The sequence below is a fragment of the Hyaena hyaena genome, unplaced genomic scaffold (assembly GCF_003009895.1).
Source record: "Hyaena hyaena isolate Hyena2069 unplaced genomic scaffold, ASM300989v1 scaffold_87, whole genome shotgun sequence".
Taxonomy (NCBI): Eukaryota; Metazoa; Chordata; class Mammalia; order Carnivora; family Hyaenidae; genus Hyaena; species Hyaena hyaena.
In genome coordinates this window covers 956,295-971,674 of record NW_024080718.1, presented here as the reverse complement: position 1 = coordinate 971,674, position 15,380 = coordinate 956,295, and the positions used below count along the sequence as shown (strand labels likewise).

The window sequence follows — 15,380 nt, the reverse complement described above, 5'->3', positions numbered from 1 at the left end:
CCTCAACAACTTTCACAGTTGCCTTAAAAAGGCAAGTATCCAAATGCTAATGGAAAAGGCAGCCTCTAACCCTTCCCACTGGAGGAATAAAGGCAGTAAGAGTAAATGATAGAGCCAACACTATTCTAACCATGTCACATACTTTAACTCACTTAATTCTCATAACGAGAAGTAGGGATTATCATCATCCCCTGTTTACTGATGAGAAAACTGAAGCATGGGAGTGTTAATGAACTTGCACGAGATTACACACCTGGTGAGTGGCAGAACTGGGATTCAAGTCCAGACAACACAGAAGTCCCCCCGCCACGGGTCTGTGGTTTCACTTTCTGTGGTTTCAGTCACCCACAGTCAACTGCAGTTCAGAAGCAAATGATGCCCCTAATGTATGATATCCTGACCTTATCTCATCAATATAGGCATTATATCTTCTCACGTTCTCACAAGAAGGGGAAGTACAGTACAGTGAGATAATGTGAAAGAGAGAGAGATCACATTCACATAACCCTTATTACAGTATACGGTTACAGTTATTATAGTCTATTTTATTATTACTCATTAATCTCTTACAGTGTCTAATTTGTAAATTGAACTTCATCACAGTTGTGCATGTATAGGAAAAAATACATAGTATATACAGGGTTCATTACCATTCATGGTTTCAGGCATCCACTGGAGGTGGAACCTAGCTCTCGTAGTTAAGGGAAGACTACTATACAGAGAACATAAATTTAATACTGTTTAAGAAAGCTTAAAAGAGAATGAGAACTCCCCTTACTGACTGTGTATATATTTTTCTCTTATCATAACTGATAGCAAGGACACCAACCAAGGAAGTCCTGAGTCACCAAAGAGCTGAGCGAGTATTAGCAAAAATCTCAACTTTCCTGCCCTTTGCTTTGCTCTACCATTAGGTTGGGAGTAAGTAGAAATCAGATTTAAGTTCTTTTCTGGCTCTAAATGATGGTAACTTTGAAATTCAGATTTGCTTTTTTCTTTTTTTAATAAATTTTTTAATGTTTATTTATTATTGAGAGAAAGACAGAGACTGAGACAGAGCACGAGCAGGAGAGGCAGAGAGAGTAGGAAACACAGAATCTGAAGCAGGCTCCAGGCTCTGAGTTGCCTGCACAGAGCCTGACACGGGGCTCAAACTCACAAACCGTGAGATAGTAACCTGAGCTGAAGTTGACACTTAACCAACTGAACCACCCAGGCGCCCCACATTTTTTTTCTAAAAGCCACAAGAAACATCTTCTGCTTTTTTCAAAGGCCCAACAGTCTCTCGGAAGTTGGAGGTTCAAAAGCTGTTACTGTTTCAAATATTCCACAAATTTGCAGTATGCATAGGAATGAGCAAATTAGGACAAAACAGAAAAAAAAAAAAACCCTAAGCTGCAAGACACTAAAGAGGTTTTTTTTTTTTTTAATGAGAGGAAACGGTGGCTAAAAATATTGTAAGCAATTACAATCCTGTTGCTTTCATCTAGTCCTGTTCTTAGTTACTTCAGGGCAGATCAAACTGCTAATTATATATTAAAATACACCTAAATCTGTTAGCCATATTGACAGAATTGTGTCAAAACTCACAGTTCTGCCACCAAGTTCCAAATTCAAGTCAAATCGGCCTTAATTTTTTTTTTAAGATTTTATTTTTAAGTAATGTCTATACCCAATCTGGGGCTCAAATTTACAATCCTGAGACCAAGAGTCTCTCCCTCTGCCAATTGAGCCAGTCAGGAGCCACCAAATCTACCTGAATTTAAATGCTAACTTCCTTATATGTCAAATGAATCTCAGTAAAACCAGAAAAAAAAACCTAAATTCTTTTTACCTTGTGAGCTTATGGAAAAGGAATATGCACATATGAATGAAGAAATTGCATGTAGGGGCGCCTGGGTGGCTCAGTCAGTTAAGCATCCAGCTTTGGCTCAGGTCATGATCTCATGGTTCATGGGTTCGAGCCCCACGTCAGGCTCTGTGCTGACAGCTAGCTGAGAGCCTGGAGCCTGTTTTGGATCTGTGTCTCCCTCTCTCTCTGACACTCCCCTGCTCATGCTGTCTCTCTCTCTCAGAAATAAATTTAAAAATATATATATATAATTTTTTAAAAGAAAAAGAAAAAATTGCATGTAAGTTTGGTCCCCACAAAAACCACACTAAAATTAGAGTACAGGAATTCTTATCATAACCTCTAAGGACCAGGAAAAAAAGAAGCAGAGACAACAACAAAATGTTGAAGCTCAAAAGGCATACAGACAAGTAAAAACTGACGCAGCAGAGCCTACAAAGCCAGATCCCAGGTTGACAGGGCAAAGCTTCATTACATCACATATCCCACAAAACACTCAGAGGCGGGCAGCCTGCTCTTGAGGAGGCTTTTTTTTTTTTTTTTCTTGAAGGAGAGAGAGAGACAGAGCATGAGAAGGGGAAGGGCAGAGAAAGAGGGAGACACAGAATCCTAAGCAGGCTCCAGGCTCTGAGCTGTCAGCACAGAGCCCAACGCGGGGCTCAAAGCTCACAGACTGCAAGATCATGACCTGAGCTGAAGTTGGTCGCTTAATGGACTGAGCCTCCTCCTTGAGGAGGCTTAATAAGGAGAACTTGGAGGACGCTGCTGAGAAACGGTTGCATCGGTAGATCCGCCCCCTCTACTTCATGAGGCTGGGCAATTACTCCTCTCTCATCCCTACAAAGTTTGGAGGTTTCATTTCTGAAGAGGGTTAAAACAAAAAGTTGCTGAGTAGCCAGCTGACAGTTAGGACCTTCCTTAACACAAACGGACTCAGTGACCACCTACATGCTGACTGCTGAAGGCAGAGACCCCAGCCCTTACCCCCATAGACCCTCACAATCCAAGCAGGAGGTCAGCAGGCTCTTCCCTGAGGAATCTGAGCAGCCCCAAAGGAAAGACCTGAAGATACTTACCTGGGGGCCCATCCGGGTGACTCTTTAGCAGAGCTCAACATCAAGAAGCCTTACTGGACAGCTCAGGAGTTCAAGTCGCTGTTTTAGACCCCCACACTTAGTTATAAGCAGACAGCCAAGGACTACTAGATATCTGAGAAAAGACTCTAAATATAATAACAGTTTTGAAAGTTTCTTTCCTCCTTGTATAATCTTTCCTCCAAATTGTTTTCTGTTTGTCCGTTTAGTCTCTATTATTAATATCCCTGAAGCAATAAGAAAATACATGAATCTGTAAAAGAAGACTAGGATACTATATATAAAACAAACAGTCAAATAACAATCCCAGAAAAAGAGGTCTCAGGAACAGGATTGGAAAATAAAGTTGTGATAGTCTCCAAGAAAGTAATGCAAAAAAAAATAAAAAACAAAAAGACACCAAAAAATAAAAGAGATGGAAAATAAGAAAACAAAGAATATTAGAGAACTAACCCAGAAGTTCCAAAAGCCAAAAGATAGGATTCCAGAATGAGGAAAAAGAAGAGGAGGAAGGAAAAGCATCAAAGGAATAATTTACATAAACATTCCAGAACTGAAGGGTATAAGTTGTGTGACTGAAAGAGTCTATAGAGGCCTGGCACAATGGCTGAAAACAGACCCACACCAAGCAAAATAAGAAGGAACGTGATAAGTTCAGAACACCAAGAACAAAGAGAAAATTCCACAAGCTTTCAGAGAGGTGGGGGCGCGGGGAACATCTAGTACAACGGAGGAGGAATCAGAAAGGCTTCAGACTGAAGAGCAAGAATGGAAGCAGAAGTCAACGGAGCATGTATAGAATTGTCAAAGGAAGGATCTAATAAAGACATTTTCATTCCTGCACAATTTCCAAAATTCTACCTCACGCACCCTTGCTCAAGGGGATACGGGCAATAATATAAAGAATAATTGGGAAAGAAGAAAACATGGGATATAGGGAACAAAAGATCCAACACGGGGTGGGGCGGGGGGAGGCAAAGAGAGGGAAGGGAAATCCCAAGGGGACAGCTGTGCGCCAGATTGAGCACAGTCAGTCCAGATTGTAGCAGTGTGGCTCAAGGGACAGTTGTATTGATGGCAGTCAACGCATGATGCTTCCTGCTACTGGACCATCTTTCTAATTCAAGGACAGAATGCCGAGGAGGGCAGGTCCACATTCTTATCTGGACTTCTTTATCTCACATTGTGCTAAGGAAGTGCTCACCCACTCCTCCCCTCCATGTCCACAAAAGTGCTTTGTTTTGACCCACTTCTGAGAGCAAGAGCAAGTCATGGAAAGCTTTGAATCAAAAATAAAAAGCAGGCCACTCCCCCAACTTAGGTGATCACGCAGCAAATAGCCTAAACCTCAGCCCTGGCAGATGCCACAAGACCCATTTATAACCTTGCTCCCTGACTCCCTCTGAAGAGGGGGATGTGTGCATTCTCAGGGGAACCCAACACCAGACTGTGCCCCAGAGACTGGTTTATCTTTTGGGAGCTTTTATCTAACAGAAGCAACATTAATTACCCTTTCTGTGTAACTAGGCTTGGGCTTGCTTCTTAGTTTCACAAAACTATACATTATTTAGGAATTTATACAGCAGGTGGAAAAACTATTAAGAAAAGTAGAAGAATGTGAGGAAGAGAGGAAATTTCAACCAGAGAGGGGCACTCAGGGGTTTCTAATGTTCTAGTAACTGTTAGTCAATTTTGGTTAGTAGATATCCACATACGTAGAACTTTATTTTTTAAATATATTTCTAACATACATGTGTGTGTTAAAATACTGTTCTTTATAATGATACATTCTATAATAAAACATTTTAAGTGGTAAGTGAATTCCTCTTTTTTTAAATGTTTTATTTATTTCTAGGAGAGAGAGAGAGAGACAGCATGAGCAGGGGAGGGTCAGAAAGAGAGGGAGTCACAGACTGAAACAGGCTCCAGGCTCTGAGCTGGCAGTCAGCACAGAGCCCGACGCGGGGCTCGAACCCACGAACCGCGAGATCATGATCTAAGCGAAAGTCGGACGCTTAACCGACTAAGCCACCCAGGCGCCCTGTGAATTCCTCTTTAAATCACTGAAATTGTTTTAATACCTTGAAACATCAAAAGAACCCTAAAAATAGTCTAAAATTTTTGTCTATAAATGTGAAAAGTTATGGGAAATGGGCAAATCCTATCTACTTTACCAAAGCTGATACAAGAAGAAATAGAAAATAGAAATAATCCGGGGCGCCTGGGTAGCTTAGTCGGTTAAGCGTCTGACTTTCCCTCAGGTCATGATCTCGCCGTTCATGGGTTCGAGCCCCGCGTCGGGCTCTGTGCTGACTGCCAGCTCGGAGCCTGGAGCCTGTTTCAGTCTGTGATTCCCTCTCTCTCTGACCCTCCCCTGCTCACGCTGTCGCTCTCTCTCTCTCCTAGAAATAAATAAAAATATTAAAAAAAAAATAGAAATAATCCTATCATTTTTAAGGTGAACCCATAATTTAAAACCTTCCTAGGGATGCCTGAGTGGCTCAGTTGGTTAAGCATCCGACTTCAGCTCAGGTCATGATCTGACCGTTCATGGGTTCGAGCCCCGCATCAGGCTCTGTGCTGACGGCCAGCTCAGAGACTGGAGCCTGTTTCAGAGTCTATGTCTCCCTCTCTCTCTGACCCTCCCCTGCTCATGCTGTCTCTCTCTAAAATAAATTTTAAGAAATTAAAAAAAAAAAAAACCTTCCTACTAAGAAAGCTTCAGGCCCAAATATTTTACCAGTGGATTCTATAAAACATGAAAGAAATAATTGCAGTCTCACACAATCTCTTCCAAACAATGGAGAAATGAGCACACTCTGTAGCTTATTTTATGAGGCTCCCAAAACCTGACAAGAGCATTATAAGAAAGGAAAATTATAGGCTTGCAGTCATGAACATAGCCATAAAAATCATCAACAAAATTTTATGAAAAACAAATCCAGCAATATATATATGTTATATGTATGTTATATATATATATGTATATAACATACATCTCATGACCTAGTTAGGATATTTCCAAGAATGCAAAGCTGTTTTAACATTCAACATATTATCTCAATACAGCAATAAAGTCATAGGATAAAGTTCAACATCTTAGCAAATTGGACAAGAGAATTTCCTTAATTTGATAAAGGATTTCTACAGGAAACGTTCAGCAAGCATTGTACTTAATGGGAAAATGATGGGGGGGGGGGGGGACTTTCCCTCTGAAATTGTACCTGAGATAAAAATTTCACCCATTATCACTACTTCTATTGGACATTATCATGGAAGTACTAACCAGTGCACAAGACAAGTGTAAGAAATGAAAGAATAAAGAAAATTGACATAAAACTGACCATATTCACAGATGAGAAAGATTATGTTCCTTAAAAAAATACAAAAGAGGGGCGGCTGGGTGGCTCAGTCAGTTAAGCGTCTGACTTTGGCTCAGGTCATGATCTCACAGTTCGTTCCAGCCCCGTGTCGGGCTCTATGCTGACAGCTTGAAGCCTGGAGCCTGCTTCGGATTCTGTGTCTCCCTCTCTCTCTGCCCCTCCTCCACTTGAGCTCTGGATCTGTCTCTCTCTATCAAAAATAAACAAACATTACAAAAAAAAATTTTTAATACAAAAGAATTTACCAGAGTGCCTGGCTAGCTCACTCAGTAGAGCTTGCAACTCTTGATCTTAGGGATATAAGTTCAAGCCCCACATTGGGTGCAAAGATTACTTAAAAAAATAAATAAAATCTTTAAAAATATATAAATAAAAAATTTAAGAATAATGTACAGATAATTAGAAGCAACAACAAAAAAAGTTAAGATTACTAGATATAAAGTCAATATGGAGAAAACAACCATATTTCTATGTACTAGAAACAAATAGAAAATGAATTTTTTAAAAAGATACCAATTTAAAATAGCATCAAGAAACCTCAACTACCAATTGTTGGCCACTTCAAATCTGCCCTAACCTGCTTTTTTATTTCCCATAGTACTTATCACTTTATCACCTTCTTGCATACATAAATAAGTATTTATTGATTCTTAGTGAGCAGATGACCCAGCTAGGTCAAGGAAAGAGAATTATGGAACTTTCTGGAACTGTGGACAGAGGTCTATTCTTTCAGGTAAGGTTGAATAATCGGAGATGCTACCGTGGCCATTTTGGTGTTTTCTGCTGCGGAGAAAAGCACTGCTAAGAGATGAAATCATATTCTCAAAGATACTGTATATGGGCCACTGTATCTGATTTAGTTACAGCTGAAGCCACATCCTTGGAATTTTAATTATGTAAGCCAATCAATTTCCCTTTTCACTTAAATCAGCTTAAGTTGTGTTTCCGTACTCATGACTGGAAGGAGGTTTTTCACTATTACAGTGTCGTAACAAAACAAAATGATGAACTGAAAAACAGTGCATTAAACATTCAAAATTATATTTATGGATAATTTATGCCAACTTATGATGTTATATGAAAAAGGCAGGAAACAAAAGTGTTATGTGGTACATTGACTTTGGAAACACCTTTTCAAAAAAACATAAAACACTTGAATAAATATTCAAAACTATGAAAAAAATGTCTTTAGAAAGTGCTTTTTCCTCTCCTTTTCACACTTTTGTATTTTCCAAAGTTTCCATAAGGAATAGGCTATATTTTTAACATATTTTATTGTATTTATTATATCAATAACACATTATACCATAAAACATTGGATTGTGAGTAACTTGTTCTGCGAGTGTTCTGCAAGATGAACAAACATTTCTAATAAATTTTTACTTGATAAACGAGCCAGGTCTTTCAATACATGTAGTTTGTGACACCTAATGTCACATGATCACAACTGAACCAATGGCTCTCTCTCTCTTTCTGCAGGATTGTGGGTGATTGTCAATGCAATGGCACATTTCTGCAAAATCCTCAAAAGGAGGCAAAAGGAAGGGTCATTGGATAGGTTCCTTGTTAAAGTTCCACACACACAAAAAAAGATTCCATTGAACCAACAGACAGCAGTGATTCCGTTAGTGATAGTGAAAGTCATCCTACACAATAACCCTCCTCTCTTGTTTCCTTCTTATCAGCCATGAAGGTTTTCAAAGGCCAGTGCAGGTTAATTTGTTTATTTTTCTTGGTGTTTTTGTCTTTTTTTTTTTTAAAGTTTTTTAGTGTTTATTCATCTTAGAGAGAGACAGAGATAGAGACAGAGACAATTATCTGAAGCAGGTTCCAGGCTCTGAGCTCTCAGAGCAAGCCCAGAGCTGCATAGAGCCCAACGCAGGGCTCGAACCCATGAGCCATGAGATCATGACCTGAGCCAAAGTCATATGCTTAACTGACTGAGCCACCCAGGAGCCGCTGTATTTTGTATTTTATTATTTTGTATCATATTACAGTAATTATTTTATATGAATATTTTGGGGTCATGGAACAAATTATCTGAGTTTCCATTATTTCTTATGGGGAAATTCACTTTGACATAAAAGTGCTTTTGGATTACAAGCATGTTTCTAGAATGAATTATGCTCACAAACCAAGGTTTAACCGTATTGAGATATAATTCACACACCATAAAATTCACGCTTTTAAACTCTACAATTTAGTAATTCTTAGTAAATTTACAAAACTGTGTAACCATCACCACTATCTAATTGCAGAACGTTTTCATCACCCGAATAAGAAACCCATACCATGAGCAGTCATTCTTCATTCTCCCTACCCTGGCCCCTGGCAACCACGAATTGACTTTCCATTTCTATGGATTTACCTCTTCCAGACATTTCAAATAGAAGCATACAGTATATGGAATTTGGTGTCTTGCTTCTTTCTCTCCACATAATGTTTTCAAGGGCCATCCCAGTTGTAACATGAATCAGTGCCTCATTCCTGTTTATGGCTGAATACTATTCTATAGTGTGGATATACCACTTCTGTTAATCCATTCACCCACTAATAGACATTTGAGTTGTTTCCACTCTTTGGCAATCAAGAATAGTGCTGCTACCGACATTAACATCCAAGTGTTTGCAGGGACCTATGTCTACAATTCTCTCAGGGAAACACCTAGGAGTGGAATGGCTGGTTGAGTGCGTTTACTTTTATAATTTGTTCTGAAAACACAAAAGAATTGTTTCTTAGCAGGAAATGTTGACTGTCAGTGCCACCAACCTGGAGCCAGACAGACTCCTTCTCCTGCCACAGAGAAGACTATTTTAGAGAAGACAGCCATAGGGAAAGAAGAATAAGGACCACTCATTATTTGACAGGTGTCAGTGTTTGCCAGGTGTTTATGATAGACAGCAAGATTTAATCACAGTGTTATCAAGATGCCAGGGTAGACACATTAATCCAATGAGGCAGTAAGCTGTTTAAAATTCCTGTACTTATTGACAAGGCTAAAATATAAAGACAATACTTTCATGAATGTTCACATTTTTTCCACCCTTCTTTCTTACCAGTTTTCCAATGACAGCTCGATTTTATTACTTATACTACGATTTCACAAACTCAGCTAGCATAACTTAAATATATATACTACCAATGCAGAAAATTATAAAATTAGAAAATGCTGATAATTAAGATGGCCTCCCTTCTGCCTTCAGGAAAAATAATTAAGTCACATAATAAGCAAACCACTTAAAAACCTTAACATCAGAAAGAAAAACAAAAAACTCCTGGCCAAATATTCATCTAATTTTCCCATTGTCTTGAAACCTTGAAGTCAATTTTCCTGCACACCTGTGTGCACATAATGACTAGTAAAAGTACTACCATTCTTATTATTAATTTTACTATTAATATTAAAGTGGTTACACCATGCTTATCCTTAGATAAATGGCTAAATATGGGGGGCACATGATCTTCTACAAGGCAACTATTGATCCTGCTCTTCATAATCCCATCCTATTTTAAAATAAAGCAACCTCAGGCACCTGAGCGGCTCAGTCAGTTAAGTCTCTGATTTTGGCTCAGGTCATGCTCTCACAGCTCGTGGGTTCAAGCCCAGTGTCGGACTCTGTAACGACAGCTCGGAGCCTGGAGCCTGCTTTGGATTCTGTGTCTCCCTCTCTCTCTGCCCATTCCCCGCTTGCACTCTGTCTCTCTCTGTCTCTCTGTCTCTCAAAAATAAATAAACATTAAATTTTTTTTTAAGTAAAGCAACCTCAGGGCGCCTGGGTGGCTCAGTCAGTGAGTGTTCAACTCCGGTTCAGGTCATGATCTCACTGTTTGTGAGTTTGAGCCCCACATTGGGCTCTGTGCTGACTGCTCAGAGCCTGGGGCCCATTCTGGGTCTCCGGCTCTCTCTGCGCCTTTCCCATTCCTGCTCTGTTTCTTTCTCTCAAAAATAAACATTGGGCTGCCTGGGTGGCTCAGTTGGTTGAGTGTCCAACTTCAGCTCAGGCCATGATCTCATGGTTTGTAAGTTCGAGCCCCATGTCAGGTCTGTGCTGACAAACAGCTCAGAGCCTGGAGCCTGTTTCAGATACTCTATCTCCCTCTCTCTCCCTGCCCCTCCCCTGCTAATGCTGTCTCTCAAAAATAAACATATGTTAAAACAAATTTTAAAAAATAAACATTAAAATTTTTTAATAAAAATTAAAAAATATAAAACAAAGCAATCTCTTTGACATCAGCCATAGTAACCTCTTACTAAATATGTCTCCAGAGAAAAGAGAACCAAAAGCAAGAAATGAACTACTGGGACTTCATCAGGATAAAAAGTTTCTGCACAGCAAGAAATAGTCAACAACAGTAAGACATCCAGATGGCTAACAGACACCTGAAAAGATGCTCAACATCATTTATCATCAGAGAAATACAAATCAAAACCACAATGAAATACCACCTCACACCAGTCAGAATGGCTAAAATTAACAACACAAAAAAACAACAGAAGTTGGCAAGGATGTGGAGAAATGGGAACCCTCTCACAATGTTGGTGGGAATGCAGACTCATGCAGTCACTCTATAAAACAGTATGGAGGTTCCTCAAAAGGTTAAAAACAGAGCTGCCCTACGATCTAGCAACTGCACTACTAGGTATTTATCCAAAGGATATAAAAATACTGAGTTGAAGGGACACATGGTCCCCAATGTTTATAGCAACATTATCAACAACAGCCTAACTATGTAAAGAGCCCAAATGTCCATCGACTGATGAATAAAGACATTGTAAAAATATACAATGGAATATAACTCAGCCATCAAAAAGAATGAAATCTTGACATTTGCATCAGTGTGGATGGAATTAGAGTGTACTATGCTAAGGGAAATAAATCAGAGAAAGACAAAGACCATATGATTTCACTCATATGTGGAATTTAAGAAACAAAACAAATAAACTTAGGGGGATAAAAAAGAGAAAGGCAGGCGATCACCCAGACTCTTAACCACAGAGACTAAACTGAGGGTTGCTGGAAGGGAGGTGGGCGGGGGGATGGGCTAAATGGGTGATGGGCACTAAGGAGGGCACTTGTTATGAAGAGTACTGGGTGTTATATATAAGTGATGAATTGCTAAATTCTATTTCTGAAACTAATATTATACTATAAGTTAACTGGAATTTAAATAAAAACTTGAAACAAACTAAGTAAATAATAAAGGGATTCTACCATAAGGCTTGGTGTAAGAAACCATAAAATCCAAGCAGTTATATGTGTTTGAAATAAAAACAATCTAGTCATTTTGGTTCATAATCCATACTTGCTTATAAAATCATATCCCCTTTAGTGTATCAATAGGAAACAACCCAATTTAACAAAAGATTAAAAGTTTTATATTGTTTTATATTATAACATGTTATGGAAGGGGAAACATCACTTATGGAAAGAATTAAAAGCACTGAATCCATATATAGAGGGAAAATGAGGGTTATCTGGGCTTCCATATATTAAATACAAAGAAGTCAACATACGTGTTGTATTTGAATGCATCACTGCCAATCACTGCTGAAATGAAAGCTCAGTTATTCATTACAAAACAGTAAAGTCCGAATTCTTTAGAACTCTAATCAAATGTACTTATTAGTTGACTTTGAGGAAAGAGGCAAAATGTGCAACTACAGGAATCAGACATCTAGTCACAAAACATCTAACCTCTGAAGAAATAACCAGTAGATATTTTGAACAATATGTACACCATAATACAATATATGATGAGAACAATAATTCCGATCTGCTGTCATTTCTTAAGGATTTTTTAAAAGTTTATTTAGAGTGTGTGTGTGTGCGTGTGTGTGTGCGTGTGTGTGTGTATGTGTGTGTGTGTGTGTGTGTGAGAGAGAGAGAGTGAGTGAGTAGGGGAGGGGCAGAGAGAGAATCACAAGCAGGCTCTGCATTCTTAGCGTAGAGCCTGGCACAGGGCTTGAACTCACGAAACTCAAGACTATGACCTGATCTGAAATTAAGAGCCAGTCACTTAACCGACTGCAACACGTAGGCGCCCCTGATCCATTGTCATTTCTTAATTCAACAAAAAACATTCTGTTCCAGTTAGTAGAATCTTATTACAAAGATGATAATTTAACTCCCAAGGTTAAGAGGCATTAATGCCGTACTCTATGAAATACAAAACGGTGGGGGCACCTGGGTGGCTCAGTCGGTTAAGCATCCGACTTCAGCTCAGGTCATGATCTCATGGTTTGTGGGTTCAAACCCCGCGTCGGGCTCTGTGCTGACGGCTAGCTCAGAGCCTGGAGACTGTTTCAGATTCTGTATCTCTCTCTCTGACCCTTCCCTGCTCACGCTGTATCTCTCTCTCTCTCAAGAAAATAAGTAAAACATTAAAAAAAAAAAAAAAAGGAAAAAGAAATACAAAAGTCTTGAAGAGACAAACTATAAAATACATAGGAAGGCTGCGTTCACAAATTCACAACTGTGAGCACAAATGTGCTTGTGGACACATTTTTCTAAAAAACACAAATGCCCTTCCCTTTATCAGTTAAGTAAATTCAAACTCTAAGTGATTATCAGTCCCTGGGAATTACCACCCCGTAATCCTGTGTCAGCCAGACATTCTCCCTGTCTCCTAACACTAGTGCCCTCCCCCCTTGTACTTTTTCCCACACATCCAGACTCCCTGCATTTACCACTCTGTGCTTTTCACTTCTGGTACCGAACCATAATAATGGGAGATGAAAACACAGTTGAAAAGAGAAAACTCGAGGTATTTCAAAATAAAGGGAAAGTAATAGAATTTTTACTAGACACACATGTGAATCAATCAGAATCCATGGAAAAATATCAAATAACTTATAACACAGGCCAACTCTTTGTAGATAGATACACATATAAAATATACATGTATGTGTATGTGTATCTATATCTGTATCCTCTCTCTCTAGCTATTTCAGATGAGTGCCCAGCTCTGGAGAAAACCCTATTCAAAACCAGGTAATTCCCTTACATCCTGCTCCTTGGATAGACCATCCTATGAGTATGACAATGAAGCAACATTCTGTTTAATTTACATTTGGTTGAAACCTTCTTTAGTAAACAGCAAAGTGATAACACGGGGGAAACATACGGTGATATAATAAAACAGGAGGAGGAAAACATGGTATTTACTTTTCACGATAAACATAAGAATGAAATTTAAGCCATTAATTTTATTATCTGAAACTAATCAAGCCCTGAAAATTATCTTATGAAAACAAACACATCTTAATTTGGAATTAAACAAAAAAAAAAAAAAAAAAAACACTAAAAGGTATCACTTCATATATAAAATGTGATGGGATAAAGGAACAAAATAAAGCAACGTTCACATGCACCCAAAAACCTGTCACAGGCATTTGATCAAAACATCACTGGTGCCTAAATTTGCCATACCTGAATACTGTTCTGCCGTGCTGCATGTTAATAAAGAATACAAAACAAAAACAGGGAAATGTTAGCAGAATAAAACATAAAACTATTGCATGGAAAACTAAAAGACTAATTGACAAGGTTTTACCTCCCATATCTAACATGGATCAGTGATTGAACATTAACTCAGTTAACAAACCACACAGCTCTTAGCTATGGATGGATGACCTATGAGACAGATTTAATTTGTTAAAATACTTCGTCCTTTTTAAATTCCAAAGCAAGTGTAAGTTCCTGCTATAAGTGTCCTTTTTGAAAGTCAATGTTTAATTCACTTATTACAGCAACACAGAGAAGAGAACAAAGGCCTTGTAGGCTGTGTCTATTGGATGCAGTTCTAAAAATATTTTAGTCATTATTTAGCATCAGGTAAAAATAACCATTGTCAAAATGAAGCACTATTTCAAATCTAGAATAATAAAACAAAATTTGTAACGTCAGACATGGACTACACATTTTTACCCAAAACACAAAACAAACAAAAAAACCCCCAGGAAACTGAGAGGTTCATAGTTCTAAGTTCTGATGGTCTAAGCTTCCATTTAAAACTTTGCAATGTACTCAAAAACACAACGACTACTGGCTCAGCTCCACTAACGTTCCAGACGCATGGAGCCCAAGGCATAACCCCCACTCTAGCACTTACTCCGCTTCTGGGACACGGCCTGAAGGCACGCAGTCACAATATCACAGTTTCTCTGTACTTTATGCAGAAGCCTATCTTTTTGCTTCAGCTGCCGAAGTAACTTCGCGGATTGTACGCTGATTCTATACTTTAGCTCTTGAAGGATTGTCTTTAGTTCATTCGTGTCTATCAAAGAAAAAGAAGAATGAGAAAATAAATACCCTGAGAAGAATACAGATTCCAATGTAACACTTACTAATCACAGGATGAATACCTAGAACATCCATTGAAACCAAGTAATTCTGGCTTCTCACCCATGATTAAATGTATGTGTGCAGCTGACATATTCTGATCAAATAAATCACTCAAACATTTCCTGCCCTGGCTGTGAGACAATTCCTGTAAGGTAAGTTTTATCTTTGATGCTACTTGCAATGCGTAAGCAAGGAAAGACTCTTGTCACATGTAGCTCAAGTTGCAAATTCGCCTTTCATTGCCTGAAAACTGGCATGTATATTTTGTATATTTAAAGTGCTCAGATGGGAAGCTTACAAGGAAAGAGTCCTTTTGAATCTGTTACATCAATGATAAATCTAACAGCTGATAACAATTTTTTTAATAAATATTTATTCATTTTTGAGAATGTGTGTGTGAGCAGAGACAGAAGGGGGCAGAGGATCTGAAGTAGCCTCCATGCTGACAGCAGTGAGCCCAATACAGGGCTCAAATTTACAAACCTTGAGATCATGACCTGAGCTGATGTTGGACACTCAACCAACTGAGCCACCCAGGCACCCTTGATAACAAATGTTTTTGTTTTGTTTTCCTTTAAAGTGTATTCATTTATTTTGAGAGAGACAGAAATAGCATGAGCTGGGCAGGGGCAGAGAGAGAGGGAGACAGAGAATCCCAAGCAGGCCCCACCCTGCCACATGGAGCCTGACATGGGGCTCGAACTTA

At 38.9% G+C, this 15,380-nt stretch overlaps 1 protein-coding gene across 2 annotated transcripts in view; it reads right to left on the bottom strand.

The window, feature by feature from the left end:
• The window catches only part of TBC1D30 (TBC1 domain family member 30), an 81,503-nt gene extending 66,904 nt beyond the window's left edge, over window positions 1-14,599 (bottom strand). For both annotated transcript variants that reach the window (XM_039234297.1, XM_039234298.1), the window contains exon 1: window positions 14,442-14,599. The gene's annotated coding sequence lies outside the window, so the exon portion shown is untranslated. The remainder of the gene's footprint in view (window positions 1-14,441) is intronic.
• Between the last annotated feature and the right edge of the window lie 781 nt (window positions 14,600-15,380).